We start from the raw sequence: 19,329 nt of genomic DNA on the forward strand, positions 1-19,329 counted from the left end.
ATGCTCCAGATAATCAGGACAAAGTCCAGTAGCATCTCCAATTTAGAATGAGAGATTCTAACAACCCATGGCAGAGGTTATTTATGATTTTTGGCATTTTCTCTAGAACCCTCATTTCTGACCATCAGGTCACTGCTACTTATCAGAAAGAGAAAAAAAGATGAAAACAAAATCTTGAAAAGTAAAGGAAAATTAAAAAAAAAAAGCAAATATACATTTCTCCTTGAAATAAAATCTGATTTTAAAGTCATGAATGATCTTTTACTGCTTTGAGTTGGTAAAGCCCTGTCTCCTTTCCCCTCATTTGATGCAGTCTGCATGGTTGTTTTACAGGCAAGAGCTGACTTTAAAGGTTTTTTAAACCTGCAGAACGTCTTGGATTTTTAGTGTTTAAAAAAGTCTCTGTGGTGATGGATGAGCGGGTCATCTACAGGTGAAGAGATCAAAGTTCCATGATAATTGCAATTTAGCAACAAAGGACAAAACAGAGGGACAGGAAACTTTGTGAAATGAGAATACAGGAAAAGATACTGAAGGAGCTAGTTAATATCTAGTTTCCTGGTTTTCTAATGAGTCAACTTGGAGCAGGATGATGAATTACCTGCCGGCTTTAACTCCAGAGACAGACCGGCATCACGCTGAAGTGATATTCGTCCATGACAGGGAAAAGAGAAGGTGGGTCTTCTCAGGAAACAGTTTATTGCCACTTTCAAAAGCCGTGTTGCTGTGGATATGTACCTGGGAAAGCTGATTTGCATTTCACTATAGCAAAGACAATCCTCCTTTTCAAGCTTTAAAACAGTTATAAAGCAGTGCCTTTAAACTGACACATCAAGGAGACTAATTTGAGACTTCTCCATTACTAGTTCTGGAAAGAAGCTCAACAGGATAGTACCTTGAACGGATTTGGGCACAAGTGATGCTATCCAGAGGAAGAGCGAGAGTTGAAATATTTATGTATGCAGATGAAACTGTTTTTCTAGTTGCTGTTAAGGATGTTTGCTTCCATTTCTACTACCCTCTCTCCCAAAATGACATGTATGATCATCAGGCTTAATAATATTCATCTCTCTCAATCTTAATAAAACTCTACTAGGCTCTCTGTCTGCTAGCACATTTAATGCTTCTAATACCTTTAATGTATCTGACCTTGTTCAGCCTGGGTGTGAGCAGATTCTGGGTTTGGATTTATGTGTGTCTTTGATAAATTTACTCTCTAGATACTTAAAACTACTCCCCTCCCTTAGTAAACACATGGATGATTAGACTGTAAATAGAATTATGTTCTCAGCAGCTAGTGTTGGGCAAAAGGCAGAGATGTAGATATCTGGATGAGTCCACTTATCATTTTGATTTAATCTTATCACAAATTTGCCCACATATATTAAGAAGTATTGTCTGTCTCAAATGATTTTGCTTGGGCTAATTATGCCCTTAGGCTTCATTAGGCTACTTGATGTCAAAGGTTCAGCAATTTTGCTCCCTTCCCTTCAAAACAATCTGGAGAAATGCTGGGATTGTCTGAAGGTTTTTCTTCATATTAGTTATGGAGGAAGTTCAAACTCTCACAAAATAAAATCTTTCTGAACACAGAAGGGCTGAGTGCTACTTTTCATGGTGTCTTTCAGAGGCATTGAAAGGTTCAATCCTTACATGAAGCATCTGTGGTGCTAGCCCAGCCAACGATGGCCAGGAGTCTGCAGATCTGTTCTGGAGCAGCACGTGGCTGGCAGTCCTGGGATACCAGAGAAAGCGTGAACGCTCCTTTTTTTTTCTTAAATTTATCCTGTAGACTCAGAAACAAGCACAATGAAATTTGCTGCATGAGAAAAAAGTTTTATGACATTAGAGCAGATCCTGCTTTTAGCCGGAAGTTGAATGGGTGACCTATTGACGTGCTGTCCAGCTTGAAACATCCTTTCATATTAAAGCTAATCTCTTTACATTTGTAGGGGGAATGAAAGGGAAAGGGATTAGCAAATGACTTTTGAGCACTTGTATTTTGACAACTACATAATCCTTTCTTAATTTTTAAGCAAGTATTTTTACGTTATGTTCGTACGTACACACATGCAGGACATTTGATCAGTGCTGTCATAGCAAACAGCTAGAATGAACCTTGGTCAAGTGCTAAAGCTAAATGGCACACAAGGGGAAAAGGAGAATAAAGAAAACTGCTGTGAAAGGCAGGTTGTGGCAAAGCCACTGGGATTCTTGGAATGCAACTGACAGGTGGCCAAGAATATGGGAGGAGGCTGGAAGATATTAGAAAAGAAGTTGTAGCAGAAGAAGATCCAAGCTTATTTTATGCCCACCTGCTCTGGAGTAAAATAAATGTCTCTGTGCAACTGAGATGTTAAAATGGCTGCTTAAGCATGTTAGTGTTGCAAGGGTTTTTTCAAGCATAATGATAACTTCTCTTCTACCAGAAAAATCTGCCCACAGCAGGTTATCTTTCTCATTTCTGAGTACAGGAAAGTTTGTCCTGAACAGACACTTCATGGCTTTGGAAATGAAGCAAAACTTACTATTGCTTATTGAGAAGTCATTTTTACTTCCCTGCCCTACCATTGTGATCTACAGTCAGACTTGCCAAGAACCTTTCTTACCATTCTTTTGATGCTGGGGGAGGTTGCAAGCATTTTGTTTCCTTTATCTTTGTTTAGATCAATAGGCAATATAAAGTGGTTTTAAGTGCAGAATCCATTTTTGTATGAGACATATTTTTTCCATTGGTTTCACCCATATCCAGCTTAACCAAAGTACTGACCAAAAGGCTGTGTGGTACTCACCATTGTCAATTTTGTATTCAATAGGCACAAAGAGTAACTAAGTTTTAATGACCAAACCTGTTTCTTTGTCTGACACAAGCTTCAGATAGATTTGAAATCTAACCAGTTTTCATCAAAAATAGCAGAAGATGGAGAAGAACTGATCAGAAAGCAGTATATCAGCTGTGGATTGCTTGGGTGAAAATAACTGAAAGCCCAGAAGTCTTTTTAAATTAAAACCCATTTTCTGAAAACTCACTTTGCATGCTATATATTAAATAAATCTGGATTGGATGGAAACAACACCATCTCCAGATTATTTTCTTCTTTGGGCAATTTATTAAGCTGTAAAACCTAAACTTTTTAATAAAAATACATAAGTTCAAAACAAAATTCTGTATGGTTCATATTTTATTCAGCAGCATTGCGAAATAAGAGGCATCCCCTTTAGGGCAAAAAAGTGCCACTTCTATTTCATACTGTACTTATTTCTGTAATGTCTCCTAAATTATTATTTTCCGAGAAGCATACTACAGGACCATCATTTTTTCTTCCACCTCCCAGCACAAAGGCTTTGTGCTTCTCAGCAATGCGAGATCTGCTGCCTCTTCCCACCTTTTTTTTTTCTTTGTGTGTATGTGTGCTGGCAAATTCAATCTGCATTGTAAACAGCAATTCTACATGCCAAGCAAGATGCTCTGCAACCTTAGCCCTGTGCTCTTTTACAACAGCATTCCCAAAGGAGGAGCTTTGCAGGGCATTAGTAGCATCCACCGAAATGGCAGAAGATATCCCCTGTTCCTTCTATGTATTATTCATAAGGCTACAGATTTGTCATGATAATTCATTGAGTAAATCACAGATTCCTCTCACTGGGGCATAGTCTGTGGACCTGGAGAAGAATAACAGCAAGGTGTGGACATTGAGCAGTATGTGTCAAAGTTTTAAGTGTCACCCCAAGGTGAAGGGAATGCACACCTTGAGTTTCTCTCCTTAAAGACAACACAGATAAGAATGAAAAGAGACTCTGCATGTCAGGAAGAATTTATTCTGTTTTTCTGATGCAAATATTCATCTGGTGGAAAAGAAACTGAAAACCATGGAGGCATCAGAGGAAATGGTAGGTGTTAATTTTCCGTTATTACTGGACTTCGGTGGAGTTCGGTCATGGTGAGGAAATGTGTCAGATCCCATTTTCAACCTATCAAATCATCAAGAATTGATTTTCCAAAGACTGAGATCCCTTTGAACTGAGCATCTGAATCTCTTGTGCTCTCTTGAATTTCCTTGGCCACAGCAAATTGAAACACAAGTTAAAAGCGTCAGTTTTCTGAAAAATACAACTGGGTAGTATAAATATTTTTATTTTAAAAATAAGAAAACACAATGGAAACAGCTTGCAAAAAGAAAAGGAAAGCATACATATATGTATGAAACACACATACATATGAAATTGAGTGACATTGTGAAATCAGTGCACCTCCAGTGCTGCCAGTCTTGACCCCTAACTCATTTACACTTGTTTTGTGCCCTGTGAGACAGTAACTTAATAATGTGAATACATTAGTTCTCTGTTCGTCTTTTGGATGCCGCATGCACTTTCAGTCACCCATTGGAAGGGAAACAGAGAAAGAACAAAGAGGAGGAGTAGAGATACATGACACTCTGTGGTTTGAAACAGCTTCTTCAGGAAGCAAAATTACTAATCTGTGACTCTTCAGCCTGGGAAAAGATGACTCAGAAGAATGGAGCAGAGGTCTATAAAATCACAAGTGGCACAGACAAGACAAATAGCAAATAATGCATTTGGTATTTCCCAGCACATGACAACCAAGGAAACAATCAGGCAGTGGCTTCAGAGCAAACAAAAGAAAGATTTTTCAGTCAGTACATATTTGCAGTGTGAATCTCTTTGAGGTGAAAATATAAATATATTCAAAAAGAAATTAGACAAATTCAGGGAGGAGAGGCCCATCAGGAATTATTGATACTAATGATCAGCTGAATTCTACAGCTAAAGTAGTCTAATACTGCACTTTTGTGGATGATGAATAGATGTATCAGAGGAAGGCATATATATTCCAGTACAAGAATTAAGGAGATTTAAATTGAACTAGAAGGAGATAAGCTTAAAACAAGTGTGTAGTTCCTCTATAAGTGTGTTATCAGGCTGAGAAACTCAGGGTGCTAGAGATGCACACAGTTTAATCGAGTTCAAGAGGAGAACAGAAAAACTAATGAAAGGCAAGTTGATTGAGTTTTACCATTAGGAAGTCACTTATTAATAAATACTTGAATAATATTCAATGTAATTGTCATATGAACTTCCTCTGTTCTTACTCTTGCTACCTCCACTACTGAAGACAAACCCTGTAGCCTTTTACTCTCCACAGCTGCTCAGATGCTCAGAGTGGCCATGGGTCTGCAATGCAGTGAGTTGGGGGAGTAGGCGGGGAGGTTGGGTTTGACCTCAGTAGTTTGGAGCCTAAATACCTCTGTAGCACACTCTGGCCAACCAGGAGGAAAATATTGTGATAAGGTAAATGGCAAAAGTAATAAATATACCTGTCTGAGAATGACCAATTCTGTTTTGTCAGACTTGGTCAGATTCTACTAAATGACGATTTCATCATTTCATCAATTATGATTGAATGCAGCAGTGAATATTCCAGGAACAGAAAGCTCAAGACTGATAAACAATGCTCTGATTCTTCTCCCCACACAACCTCTCCAAGTGAGAAAGTGAAGCACAAAGGAGATCAAATACTTGTAATGCAGCACTACCACTAAGAAACAAGAAGACCAAAAGGAAACAGGGCCATAGACATTCTTATTTCTGTGGTCAGGTTTCCATCCTGGGCATTACTGGGAAAACAGTCAAGTCATATCCCTTGGGAGATTACAATTGTACAGTCAGTCATAGCTTCCCACATAGTCCTGATTTGCCTAGTTCTAGTCCACATTGTGGGCAGTTTGGCATCTCCCAAAGGAGATGCCAAATCCTCGCCTGAGGATTTGTCAACCCCTACAGAACTGATGGTTCCACAGATGGTCTTTGCTGCCCTAGATCAATGAGCTGGCACTCATCAGCTTTTTCAAGAACAGGGTTTACTCCTCAGATTCCTCACAGAAGGGATGTTGCAGGAGGTGTTCGGCTCATAGCAGTATAGAGCAAACCCCACACCAGCTTCTCTTTGGGAATAACCTGGATACATTTCCTGGAGGGGAAGTGAATGTTATCTCTCACATTCACAAGGCCTACATATTCACCAGGAAGATCTTTGTCCTTGGGCTGAGAAATTATTCTGACTCCAAACACTTGGAACAGATGGTGTGATATCCCACCATCTCCCACTCACAAAAAACCAAAACATTCCTAATTTTTTTAATACTTGTGAACTCAGACACAACTAAGACAAAAGTGCAAAAGTTTATAACCTTACACTGAAACACCATAACCTTAAATATTTCTTCTAAGTTTTAGCATTTTTTATCATTTTTCTCATTCTCACATTAAGATGTTCTTGTGAAAATGGAAACGTTGCCTTCTGGTTTCCCAGATAGTCCTGATCTCACTTGTTGAGCACAGTATCTTCCAACACTTGTGTGTTTGCAAGGGAAGTGAATATATTTTTAAGGCACATCTGACATCTGTGGAGGGAAGAAAGTTAGTTCTGCAGTTCATTAATCCAAACAGCAGCTCTTCTGTGTGCAAAAGGTTTTGTGTGATTTTTTTTCCCTAGCTAAATTGCCATGCCCTATATATATGTTCAGGTGTAAAATCCGCAAAAAGTAATTACTTTCCAAGAGTGCTATCAAAGCTCAGGCACTCTCCTCAGCACATAAATCTGAGGCAGCCACATATCTCCCCAAACCTGAGGAGGCTGCTTGAAGAAATAGAAAAACCCTGAATTTCCCTTTCCTTATTTAAACACCTGCGATTTCCTCACAGAGGCAGTGAGTGCATAAGCTCCACATAAATGGTTTGTAATGCAGCTCTGAATCAAGCCCTTAAGGATTATTAGAGTAATCCATCTTAATTATAGTGAAAATCTGTTACTGGCCTTACATAATAATGCTTCATTTATAATATCCACTTAAGTCTGCTTCCCTGCTTCTCATGCTTTCCTCTTTCCCCTACAGTATTTTTACTTTATCTGTCTTTGAACAGAATTACCCTTTGTAAAGTGACAGAATGTTCTTTGGGTGGCAGGATGTGAGAGACTGAAATGGTTAATGTCTTAAACATTGTTAAAATCACTGAAATACTTTTGTCCACTGTAGAAAACTGCGCAAAGAAGAAACTGCTTACAGAAGCCCACTCTTACCCAAATATGCCTACTAATTCAGACTGTGATGGGAATTTGAGACAAGATAAAGGTGATACTATTGTCCAGTTGTCCCAGCAGAAGGATGCATCCACAAGAGAGACTGTATGCTAATGGCTCAGACAGTCAAGGTGCAAGCTGATGATGTGCAAAGTAACCACCCAGGTGCTGAGGGCATGCACACCAGCCACCTCAGGCTACAAGCTAGGTGTTGAACAAGGTAAGGAGCGAGGCAAATCCTGCAGGAAGGATAGTGTTTCTTTGTCCTTACACAAGTGATTCAGCTGTGATAACTCCCCTCTCCTCCGAGGAAGTGTCAGAACATTCACAAGTAGCCAAAGGTGTTCACCTTTGCTGATAGTCCATAATGGGCCATAGTTGACTCAACTGAGCTGACATAAAAGGCGGCTGTATCATCTTAGAAGGTGTCAAAGACACCTGAAATGTCCCAGGATCCAGTATTACATCATCCAATGTAAAACTCCATGCCCCAGCCTAAGCATAACAAAACCCATACGGACTCCATGTTTCAAGGGCTTTCCCGACACAGATCCAGACTACAGCCATCACTTCAATAAGACTGGGACTCTCACCACCAAGAAGACTACAAGAAGAGGATCAATGGGAAACTGTCAGAATCCATGGAATGGTAATATTTTTTCTACTTATCTATCTCTCTGTCACTCTCTCTCACCCTCCTCTTTCTTTTTCCGATTTCTTTCTATTTCCCTCTACTTCGCATTTTACTGTTAAATAAAAATCTGTACTATTGACTTCAGGATATGGTCTTGTTTGCACCTAAATTCAGGCAGAGGCATCTCTAATAATTTTATTAACCAAATCATAATACACGATGACCATGCGTTTGAGTCAGAGGTCTAAGAAAAGAAAACTTTACAGTTTTTTCCTAGTTATGTCTTCAGCCAAGGCTTTATAAGCAACTATCCAGTCATCCTTGCTGTCCCAGCCAAGATCAGAGGTTAATGAAGTATGATACCATAAAGGCTGATCTCTGCCCAGTCTAAATACTTTTACATAGCTGTCCTATGACTTGCCTTACCTGTGCTACTGGTGTTAATAAACTATGGCTTCCTCAAAGGAGGCTGTAACTCTTAAAGGCTAGTTAATGAAATGAGATCCCAGAAAGAAAGAATAAGTTATTCTGCATTAGAAGAACAATTAGAGCTGAAGGTGTAGTACTATATTTTGATAAAGTTTATGAAGATATACATGCCAAGTGTCTCGACACCACATTATTATTTCTATTGATGTTTGAGTGAGGTTTTGTTTTCTGTGCAAAATAATTGAGATGCCATTTTAGGTTGCAATTTCGGAACTCACACAGATTCTTTGTGTCAATCTGTACTTGAAATGTGTGGTGCTGTGCACCTTTTTCTCCAGGCAACAAACCTGCATCCAGAGGCATCCTTATTTTGCAAACACAGACTGACATCTAAAGAGGAGCATATGTAAACTTTTCAAGCAAGCAGTTTTGAATGTAGGAGTCTTTGGTGAGCCATGCTTCAGTTCTCCTGATGGGCAAAATAACTCCTTTACTGCTCTGGAGAACTCATAGTTTTCCCCCACCTCTTTTCAAACATATATGCCTGAGGGAATTCTCTTTCCCACTGACTCAGCCAGAGCACGGCACAATCAAGTAACTTGCTACCCGTCTCCACTTCTGTCATCTCAGAACAGTCTTCTTATCTTTTTATTGTCAGTTGAGTCCTAAACTCTTGGATGGACCTCATACATATCTTTCCTAGCTTTTTCCTCTCTGTAGTTCAATAAAAGACTTGCATTTTATCCCTGCTAATACAGTAGAATAGGATCTGGCAAAGTAGAGACTCTCTCAGCCCAAAAGTATTTCTTGTTCAGGGACCTCATTGCTGGCAATACTGAGCGTGCAACATCAGTCACAGCACATAAAGCTTTGGTCATTTGGCTCTGTTGATTTAAAGTGGTCTCTGAGTTGTCCACCGGATATGGGCAACTTAGCTTTAAAAAAAGAAAAAAATACTGAAATAATAATATGCAAACTGTGAGACCTAATTTCAGTTTTACACTTGTACAAAATAACAAGTGAGAAATTTTAATGCTCACAGATAGCTCAGCTGACCACCAGGGAATATGCTTTTTGTCAATTCAGGTAACCTCATGAAACACCCCTTACTTTCAGTCAATTGCAACATTTACATTATTTATAATAGTTTCTGTTTTAATTAAAGTTAAGTCATCTCTTATCGCTTTACCAGGTACAGCAGAGACCTGAATGAAAATGTTCTTCAGGTGAAGAGTCTTTCTTTCCCCACCTCCTTTTGATTTTTTTTCCTTTTTTTGAGGGGGGTGTTGATGTGCTGTATTAAAAAAAATAAATAATCTCCATTCTACACACACAATGTCTTTGGAAAATAAGAGCACAAAACTAATCCCCTGGGATTATCTGATGTACGTACTGCTACACAAAAATGTCTACCTTGTAAAATTTCTGAACATATTAGAGTCAATATTACTATGGAGACTTCAGCCTTAGATACCTTGCCTCATCTAGGTGGGAAAGGGAAACCTAGTCTGTGGCAAACCTAGCTACAGATCAACATATCCAAGATTAAAATTTAATTGAGGCAATTATTCTTCTTTTGCTCTCCCATGGAAGAAAAGGTTAAGCTAAATTTAAATAAGGCATGTTGATCTCTACATTATTCATTCCGTTACTGATACATCACTGTCTTGATAATTTATGGGTTCTAAAATCTACCTAGATGTTCATCACCCATCCCAATATCTCAGGGAATCCTCAATTAAGATGTCCCTTGGTACCAAATTCATTTCAACTATGAAAGATTTGTGGGAATTGATCAAAATTACTATTTAATAATTTTTCCACATGGAACACTCTGACCTCACTGCATGGTATCATCTTTCCTTCCTGTGGTGATGTGGATGTCTCCAAGCTGAGGCTTCTCAAATTAAAAACCCACTATTAATTCTAGAAGTGATTTAATACTCCTGCATTTGTAAACCTACCTTTTTATGTCAGCTTTACATAAAATCTCCTTTATTAGGAAGGTATGACGTTTTGCCTTTTGTTTTTAAGTGCATTTTAAGCAGTATCTTCAAACATAAGCACCATTTTCAAAAAGTGTTTAGGCACTGAAACCCATGCTCTGCAATGCATTTTGTCCCACTGAAATCACTAGAGCTGCTTTGGAAACCTTAGCAGCCCAAATGTAAGGAATACCTGTATCTACGTCTAAGAGTCAACATGAAGGCCAACCACACTACCGAGACGGCCTCCGAGTTCTGGGAATAGAAAGTTAAGCTCTCCTTGGCATTTCACCCAACTTAAAGGTGTTTGTAAGGGAGTGGGAGAGAAATTGTCTTCCTGACAGAACTCACATCTCTCCTTTGACAGCAAAGGGAATATAGATAAGGAACTTTGACCAGAACAGTCCAATGTGCAGACTCCAGCAGCAGAAACACATAAGATAGTTTATAAAGCTGATGCTGTAATCTTTGCAACAAGCATTAAATAGAGGGCAACATTCCCTCAAACAAATGAAAGAATAGTATTTTTAAGGTGATTTAGCAGCTGGAAGCTGAAAATCAATTGCCTTCCAGTGGTACTGGGACTTCCAAGGACTGCCTTCATAGGTCTATCTGAATGTTACTCTGCTTTTTCCTGTAAGATCTAAGCAATATGAATAACTAAGTCCGTCTTTCAAGAATGACCTTGGTACTGAGAAAATGTTTCATCTCATTGAACTATATAGTTCTCCAAACCTAGCTTTTTGTCACTGTCCCAACACGCACTCTCGTGATGAAAAGAGATTCCTTACTGCACTGCTCACAATCTCACAACTGCCAGTGTAGCCAAATCCTTCTTTTACATGCTCCTCTGTCTCTTGTTGATAAAACACAGGAAAGAAAGAAAACAATTAGAGAGAAAACAGATCCACCCAGCAAGAGGCTCTCATAACAATGTATTTCTTCTATCACACATCCTACAATCAAATGATTGTCAAAATCAATGATGCACACACAGTTACTTAACATTTCATCCCCAAGACTTACAGAGGGCGTGGAAGAGAAAGGAGATCGACAGAGGAAGGTATTTTTGGAACAGGACTTCTAGGACTGCCCAGACTACTACCAACAGAGCTCAGGTTCATTATTTGCCGCTACTGATGGGTTGTTGGGCTAGAAATTAGAAAGGCAGCTTTTCCTGAAGAACCTAAAATGCAAGGAGAGAAAGAGAAGTGTCTGCACGCACCAAGATCAAGGTATTGACTGTTCTCAGCTAAGAGGGGACTCTCTGGAAGGCACAGGCATAACCTTGCCACATCTCAACAAGGAATTCAATTTCTGATGCCATCCAAGAGGTCTGACTTGCTGAAAGGGGATGACACTGCTATAAGGAGGGTAGCTTTTCTTTTCAGTAACCAAAAGAGTAAGTCTAATGTGGGCTTCAGAGACAGTCACTGCATGGGGGAGAGAGGGAGGAAAAGGAATTTGCCCCTATTGTGCCACATGCAGAATTGCAAAGACACATGTCTTCACTCATAGAACAGAGTCTCTCTTCTGGTCTCTGCCCTGATTTGCAAGAACTTCAGTCACACACATGCAGAGAAACCCCAAATCACAACATGCTCAGCTACTCTGCTGTGTTCAAGGTGGTAATAAATAATTGACAATGGCTCCCAGAACAGACAATGTCACTGGTGGTCCCTGTCAAGCAGAAGATATTTGGGAAGTTTTTGTTTGTGTTCTTTCTCTGTGTTTGATTCGATTTTCTCCCCTCCTTCTCCCTTCAGTTGCCCTAAAGCTATGAGAATAATATAAGATCTGTCTCATCCAGTATCTGTGACAGGTACAGCTCTGCATGCATGGCCGTGAGGAAGCAAGAGGTCCCTGAGCCTCCTGCAGCTGGCTGACGAGTGTGAATTAACTTCATCTCCATTGCCAAGTGTTTCAGATCTGAGATAGAATTGCTACTCAGTAGGATCCAGGCTGCCCTTTTCCCCATCTTCCTTGGTTATTTATGGGCTTTATTTTCCTATGTACTCTATGCTGCAGCATTTGGAGATGATAATGGGGGAACATGAGTGCTGCCTGCATGATTCAGCACTGGCATTCAGGATCCTGCTGCAATTCGTCACCATTCCACTTCCAGAGCAATACCTTGTGAACTGCTCAGATGGTTAAAAAAAAACCTTATCCTGGATCCCTCCTTTAGGTTTTCCTTTGCTCATTTGTTCACAGCAGCAAAGGATATTTTGAGGATGATGTGAGTTGAGATCAGCAATTTCTGGGTGCAGGACGGTACTGGTTTGGTAGAAAATGAAGAACATCAGCTTGTTCTGAAATGGCAAAAAAGGCTCCATATTGTTGCAGCCTGTCACAGTCTAATGCTATCCTTGTTTTCAGGCTACTGTGGTTACATCTATGCCCTGCATGGCTCCTTGAGTAGTATTACAATGCAAGAAATCATACAGAATCACAGAATATGCTGAGTTGGAAGGGACCCACAATGATTATCAAACTCCAACTCCTGACCCAGCTCAGGACCACTCCAAGAATCACACCACATCCCTGAGGGTGCTGTCCAAAGGCTTGTCAAACTCTGGCAGGTGTAGTGCCATGAGCACTTCCCTGGGGAGACTATTGCAGTGTTCACAAAGAGCAGCACAGAATAATGATTGATGCCTCTGCCACTACCCCAACACATGCCCAAGAGCTGCTCACCTAGGACACTCAGGGACATTTTGTCTGTCCCTTCAACTGGTACAGTTCATATCAGGAGAATTAGGTGCAATAGTGTTGTTCAAGACACCAGAAAAGGGGATTGTGTTTAGTACTTCGCATGAAACATTCAATTTCCCCAAACTGGGGCATTTAGGATATCTGGAGGCTCCTGGAACCCACAACCAAAAACAAAACCAAAGATAGGTGCAGTCAGGCATCCAGAATTGACTCCTCAGACCCCTTCAGCCTAGGATGAATCTCTCAAAGGTTTTCATAGCCTTAATGAGGCTGTTGCTAGACTGAGCTTTGCAGGCAAATGTCTCTTGTCATTTCAGGCTTTCTCTGCAGTGACAGGTGTGTGTGTTTGGGGACAGCTCAGGTGCAGAGGAGCGGCCGGTTGTTGCTGACAGAACTGCTCTTGTTTTTCAGTCTCCATTTGGTAATAGAATTGGAGATCCAAAAAGACACAGGCAGTTGTTCATTAAAATCATCTGCTCTCTCTGTCTGTTTATTTCCATTTTTAAAAGGCCACATTCATAACTCAGAGCAGCCTGCCCTCCTTGCTTTTACCAAAGAGAATTTCAAGCAGGCTTAGTCTTCATCCTCTTTTCAGACTAATAGATCCTCGATTTCAAAACACCACTCTGCACTCTACAGGACACAGAGAAAAATTGCAACAAGGGGATGAGTTATAGGAAAAAAAGGTTCGTGTTCTCCAGAAACATAAATACTCAGCACACATGTTACAACTTTTGGTTTTTCTCAGCTTAATCCAAGATGGTTTATTGCAAATTTATGATTGCATCTTTAGTACCTAGAGTAGATTCTTGGCCCTCTTTTTGTTGTTGTTTTGGTAGGTTTGGTTTTGGTTTTTTTTTCCCAGGCAAGAGATACCTGCCCACATCTTTTGCTCCTGATTTAAAGTTGTCTTTGCCAGTCAAATTTAGTACTTGCTCATTCCAAGACAACTGAAAGCAAGTGTAGGTGTGGGAAAGCAGATTGAAGTTATGTTGTGCAGTATGTCTCTGCATGACTTCTGCAAAGAATGCTGGGGAGTCATACTGTCTGATTCCCTTGGTATCTTGCAGTTTGGAATAAAAGGACACCACCAATAGGGAAGTTTTTCATCTTGGATTTTTGTTTGTTTGTTTGTTTCCTTTCTTTCTAACAATTCCATATCATGAGGTATTGCTACTTTTAGAATAAAATTGCCCAGGTCCTAGGTAATATGAGGACAAGTCTAGATTAAGAAGTAATGCAAATCATCTCCTGCATATGCTTGTTAACCTGTGCTTGAGAACCCTGTGAACTATGCACATGAGCAGAAACAAGCTGTTCATCCTGCATGCATGCCTTTTGGGGGAGAAGTTGGCTCAGAGGTTCATGAAAGCACTGGATAAAGTGCTTTGGTATGAAAGAGATAATGGTATGAAAGCACTGGACAAAGCAAACAATCCCTTCCCTGCCATGTAGCCCTGGGTTTTGCAGTCTGCTTGGCAGAAATTTCCTGAACCAAAGACTGTGCCTGTCTCTGTATCCAGCCTTGGATGGATGAATGTGTTCAACTGTTTGAGGGGGTTGACCCATTACTAATTGGTAAAACCTGTAGTGGGTGCAATTATTGTTCCATAGCTGAACTATGCTATTCTGTAGCTTTGTTTTACCCCCGTTGCTTGACTGTTCTACTGGATGCTCTTGTGTTTTGGTGAATTCCCTCTTCTCCTGCTTCAGGCTTCCCATGATGTGAGATAGATCTGTCAAAGGTCCAACTCCTCTCACCTTGATTCTGTGTTTTGATCTTTCCTTTCAGCCCCAGGTACCTGGGAAGAGTCCATCTCTCCCCACAGTGGAAATATGCAGAGAATTTCTCCATGGAAAGAAAGGATTATTCCAAAGAAAAAACAAAATTCAACCCCAAAGTCAGAAGATCACAGTAGTATAGGAGGATAAGTCAGAAAAATGGGATATCCTGGCTGAGTTAGGACATGGACAGCTGCCTTTCTGGGAGACCTCCTGCACCATCAGCAGTTCCCCAGGTATTTCAGGCTCTCCCTGTATGGTAGCAATAGCTACCAGTTCTGGGCAAAGCCAGCTGCAGGACTGCACCTCTTTTGCCAGCCCTGACAATCTGCTACCATTCCCAAAGGACCATCTGGCATCATACCCACCTTCTCAAGGCACTGAGCACAGCCTAACACCGGAGGGTGAAGTCAAAACCAACTGAAGTACACGGCTGGTCCACCTGCAGCTTCCTGCCCCATGCCAGCTGGCTGAGACCATATGACACAATTCTTGCATGAGCAGTTTGTCAGTGGTAGATGCCTCCTGTAGCCAGGACAGCTTTCTTGGAAAGTGCTTGGTTCTTTCTCTAAAAACACCACAAGTTAAATTCAGACTGAAGTGGGCAGTTTGTATGGAAAAAAGGAGCACTCCCAATTTTGGGCCAAAAATATACATACTTGGTGATGCTGTTAAAGGGGGCTTATAAAAAAGAGGGAGAGTGACTTTTTACAGGGGCAGATAGTGATAGAACAAGGGGTAAGAGTTTTAAACTAAAAGATGAGATATTTAGATTAGGTGTTAGGAAGAAATTCTTTACTCAGAGGGTAGTGAGGCACTGGAACGGACTGCCCAGGGAGGTCTTGAATGCCCATTTCTGGAAGTATTCAAGGCTGGGTTGGCTGGAGCTCTGAGCAACCTGGTCTAGTGGAAGGTTCCCTGCCTGTAGCATGCGATTTGGAACTAGATGATCTTTAAGGCCCCTTCCAACAAAAACCATTCTATGACTCCATGATTCTATGTGTTGTAATGGAAGGTGTAAGGGAACTTGTCACAGAGAGTAAGCTCCTACAGACATCTTCCATTAAAGGGCCAAGCAAAAATACCAGATTTATTTATTTTAATTTTTTTTTCTTCAATTCAGCACTAGCTGATTCCTTACAACATACCCAATTTCATATATTGTTTGCAGGGCAGTTTAGGTCCCAGCTCATCTCTACTAAGCGCATGAGAGAATAAGCCTTCAGTTTTCTGCTTTACAGTCTCTATATGGAAACTCATAATTCAGTCTTCATGTACAGCAAAGTTATGATGAGAGTTAATGGAATTCTAAGTTCTCTTTATGTACATACTGGGAATCAGTGGCAAGGTTGTGAATTCATTTGCTGACGGACATTTACAATCCCTCCCCACAAAATAAAAACAGAACATTTCATGCTTTTTGGGTAGAAGACTGATGCTTACTTCAGCAATAAGTGAATAAATAATATGAGAAGCATATTCTTTATTTCTTTTAGGCCTTTTGCAAAGCTTAATGTATTTTAAGCACCTTGGGTAATTGTGGAGAAACATATACATATCGCAAATTTCTCAACAGGCAGGCATTAACCATAAGAAGGTTAGAGACAGTTCTTGTTCAGCTCTCAAAATCTATTTTGAGAAAGAGCTGAAATGTTTGATCTGCCATGATCAATATAGGTGGGGAATGCATTTTGGTCAGTATTTTTCCTGGATGTCCCTCTGTTTCATGTTTTATAGAACCTACCTCCTGGTAAAGAAATTAGAAGCTTTGAAGGTTTGGTTTTGTTAAAAGAATTTTGGCAATGAAAAAAGATTATCAAAGCAGTTCGTCTCTCCTTTGCAGCTAATTTCATGTCGTGTAATTATATGATGTGGCACTAAAGGCTATGTAGCTGCATAAGTTAGATAAATGCATAGCTCTCTACCAGATCCTTGTTGAAGGGGTTCCATCAACAGAGATTCCTAAATTAACCCTCCTCATCTAGAGGGGCTGGTTTGCTTCTATTGAAATTTTTGAACTTCAGTGTGCCTTGAAATCACAGCAGCATATAACCAGAAGAGCAGAATGGTATCCTAGACCTGGTTTGCCCTCATCTTCTTCCTATGAAACTATATTAATAAGCAATTTGTCTTATCCCTGAAAGCATTCAGGGGCAAAGTATGACATTAGATCAAGAAGGATGATAAATTACCAAAAGATGCGCATGCCATGTTTGTGAAGATTGAAAAAGATGGTGTTACTTAATGTTATCTGCTAACTTCATGATCTGTGTTTAGTAGGCATGCTTGAGCCTTTTCGTGCCAGGTACTTACTAAGTCACTATCTATAACGGCTTTCTTTAACATTAAATTGATCCTCCACCCACATTCTGCATTCTTAATATATTTCATTAGCTCTTCCTCTCTAATAATTTCTAGAAAATAAAATGTAATGAGTGATCGCCACTTGCTCAAAACTGACTCAGTGAGAGCAAAATTGAGCAGGAATTTTCTTGAAAGTTACTAATATGTTCAGCATTGGGGGTTTTTTCTGACAGGAATATAGTACTTGAGTGATAGGAGAGCAAAATGTCTATTTGCTGCATGGTTGAAGTGACAGGCTCTAAGTGAGAAGAGGTGGAAGGTGAAGCTGATGTTAATGAAGTATATCTGGCGGTAATATGACCCCAGAGCCCATGCTCTTGTCTGACATGACAGCTAAGGGAAATCTTCATCTCCATTCTGCTGCTGAGAGAAGGAGTCACAGAGAGACAGAATCTTGGGTGGGAGTCACAGGTGGAGCCTATCTTGCCTGCCTCCACTTTGAGGGATTTCAGGGCTCTTCAGGGCAACATGGTTCTGCCTGTGCTGAAAACAAAGGACATGACATGAGGTCACCCCAGCCTTAATTCACACTTGTATCCCCTGCTGGGATGCAGAGTCCGTATAAGAGCTACCACAGAGGCAGTGTGGATGTCTGGAGGACTTGGACAGTGAGACAGCACTGCAAGAGAGGAAACACAGTTTAACCAACCTCTCTTGGATGACAATCAGAGAGCATGTGAGAGCAGAGCCCAAATCTCAACCCCTGGGCAATGAGAGGCAATACCCATGGCACATTGCCTGTCCTTGCTCACATGCTGCTGGGTTTTGTGTGCTCATTCAGAGTTGCCAAGCTATTCGTGTTCCAGAGAGGTGAGATTTGCAGAAAAGCAGGGATTTAACATCACATTAAGAAGCCATTTACTGAAACTATGAGAGGCTGACTGAAACTTGGCATGAAGCAAAACTGACTGCATCTCATCACCTAAATGCTCAGACTAATAATGGTGTTTATCTGTTGAGTACAATGCAAATTTGTAGTGCAGGGGACATCAGAGGCCTCAAGTACAGCGTGTTCTGCAGCAAACTCAAGCTGTTTTCAAAGCTTCCAATTTGTGAAGCAGTTTGCTGAAAATGCAGAGTAATAGTCCTATTAATCAAAGTCTGACAATCCTCCTTTTTTTGCTTAGTCTCAAAACTTTCTGAGAAGCATAAACAAAAATAATGAGAATGATACAGGGTCATATTTATTGTAATTACAGTTATTACTTCAATCATCATTACTATTATTATTCCCCTCCACCCAGGATACCAACTGAAACTAAAATATCATATTTGCATGTTATCACCCTCTTCAGTATTTTAGAGGTGCCGATTAATGCTGCTTTTGGAAGAATGCTTATCCCATAATAAAACCAATTTCTAATTGACATCATGTCGCTTTAATATTCCCTCCGGCCTTCTGCCCTCCTGGGATCCCAGCATGCTGCAAATAATTTTGTGCTCCAGATTTTCTTCAGCTCCTGTCACATTTATCAGTCTCATTTTGGCTTTTCAATCAAATTTCATGACCCACCACACCACATTCTTCCTTCTTTTTCCCATATAATACAATGTATCCTAGTATATATTACAAGGCAAGAATCTACCAAAAAAAAAGCATTGTCATTTTTTAGTCTTGCTTTTTAAGCTCTCTCTGATGTGTGATTCTTAAATCTTTCTTAAAATCGAACCATCAGCTATACTTTTTCATCATTGTAAACATTTCAGTATGATACACAGGCTACTAAAGAGTGAGGTGGGTCCCTCATCTATGTCATTTTTCAGACCAACATCCAGACAAGATTACCAAAATAGACATAGAGACTTCAGCAAACTTCATTCCGTGTCCCTGTACCAGCCCAGTTGTCCTTTCCCTCTCAGATCTGCCCCCGGGACACACACTGGGGAGACATATTGCAAACAAGACCCAAAAGAGAGACCAGTTTCCATATAATTATCCTTTTGCAGGCTAGAAAGTGCCAAAAATATTTTAGAAATTCCTCCACCTTTCTTTCAGGTGATATTTTCTGGTTTGCTCAACCAAAAATGCTACTTTTCTGTTGTTTTTTGATTGGCTGCTTGGTTGGTTTGAGTTTTTTAAAACATATTGCTTCCAACTGAAAAATAAATGTTGATTGATTTCTTTTAACTAATTTCCTCAATAAAGAGACAAAAACAACAACAACAAATAAATAACAAAAACAGCCCAAAAGTGAACCATCAGTCAATTAGGCTAAAGTATTTCGCATTACAGCCTTCTGACTCGTCTGGTTTCCTTTGATATTTTTGAATTCAATATATTTTCTTCCAACTTGCAAGCTTAAATGATCACATACTGCCCG

The sequence above is a fragment of the Manacus candei genome, unplaced genomic scaffold (assembly GCF_025592945.1).
Source record: "Manacus candei isolate 608988 ecotype Guabito, Panama unplaced genomic scaffold, ASM2559294v1 h1tg000023l, whole genome shotgun sequence".
NCBI lineage: Eukaryota > Metazoa > Chordata > Aves > Passeriformes > Pipridae > Manacus > Manacus candei.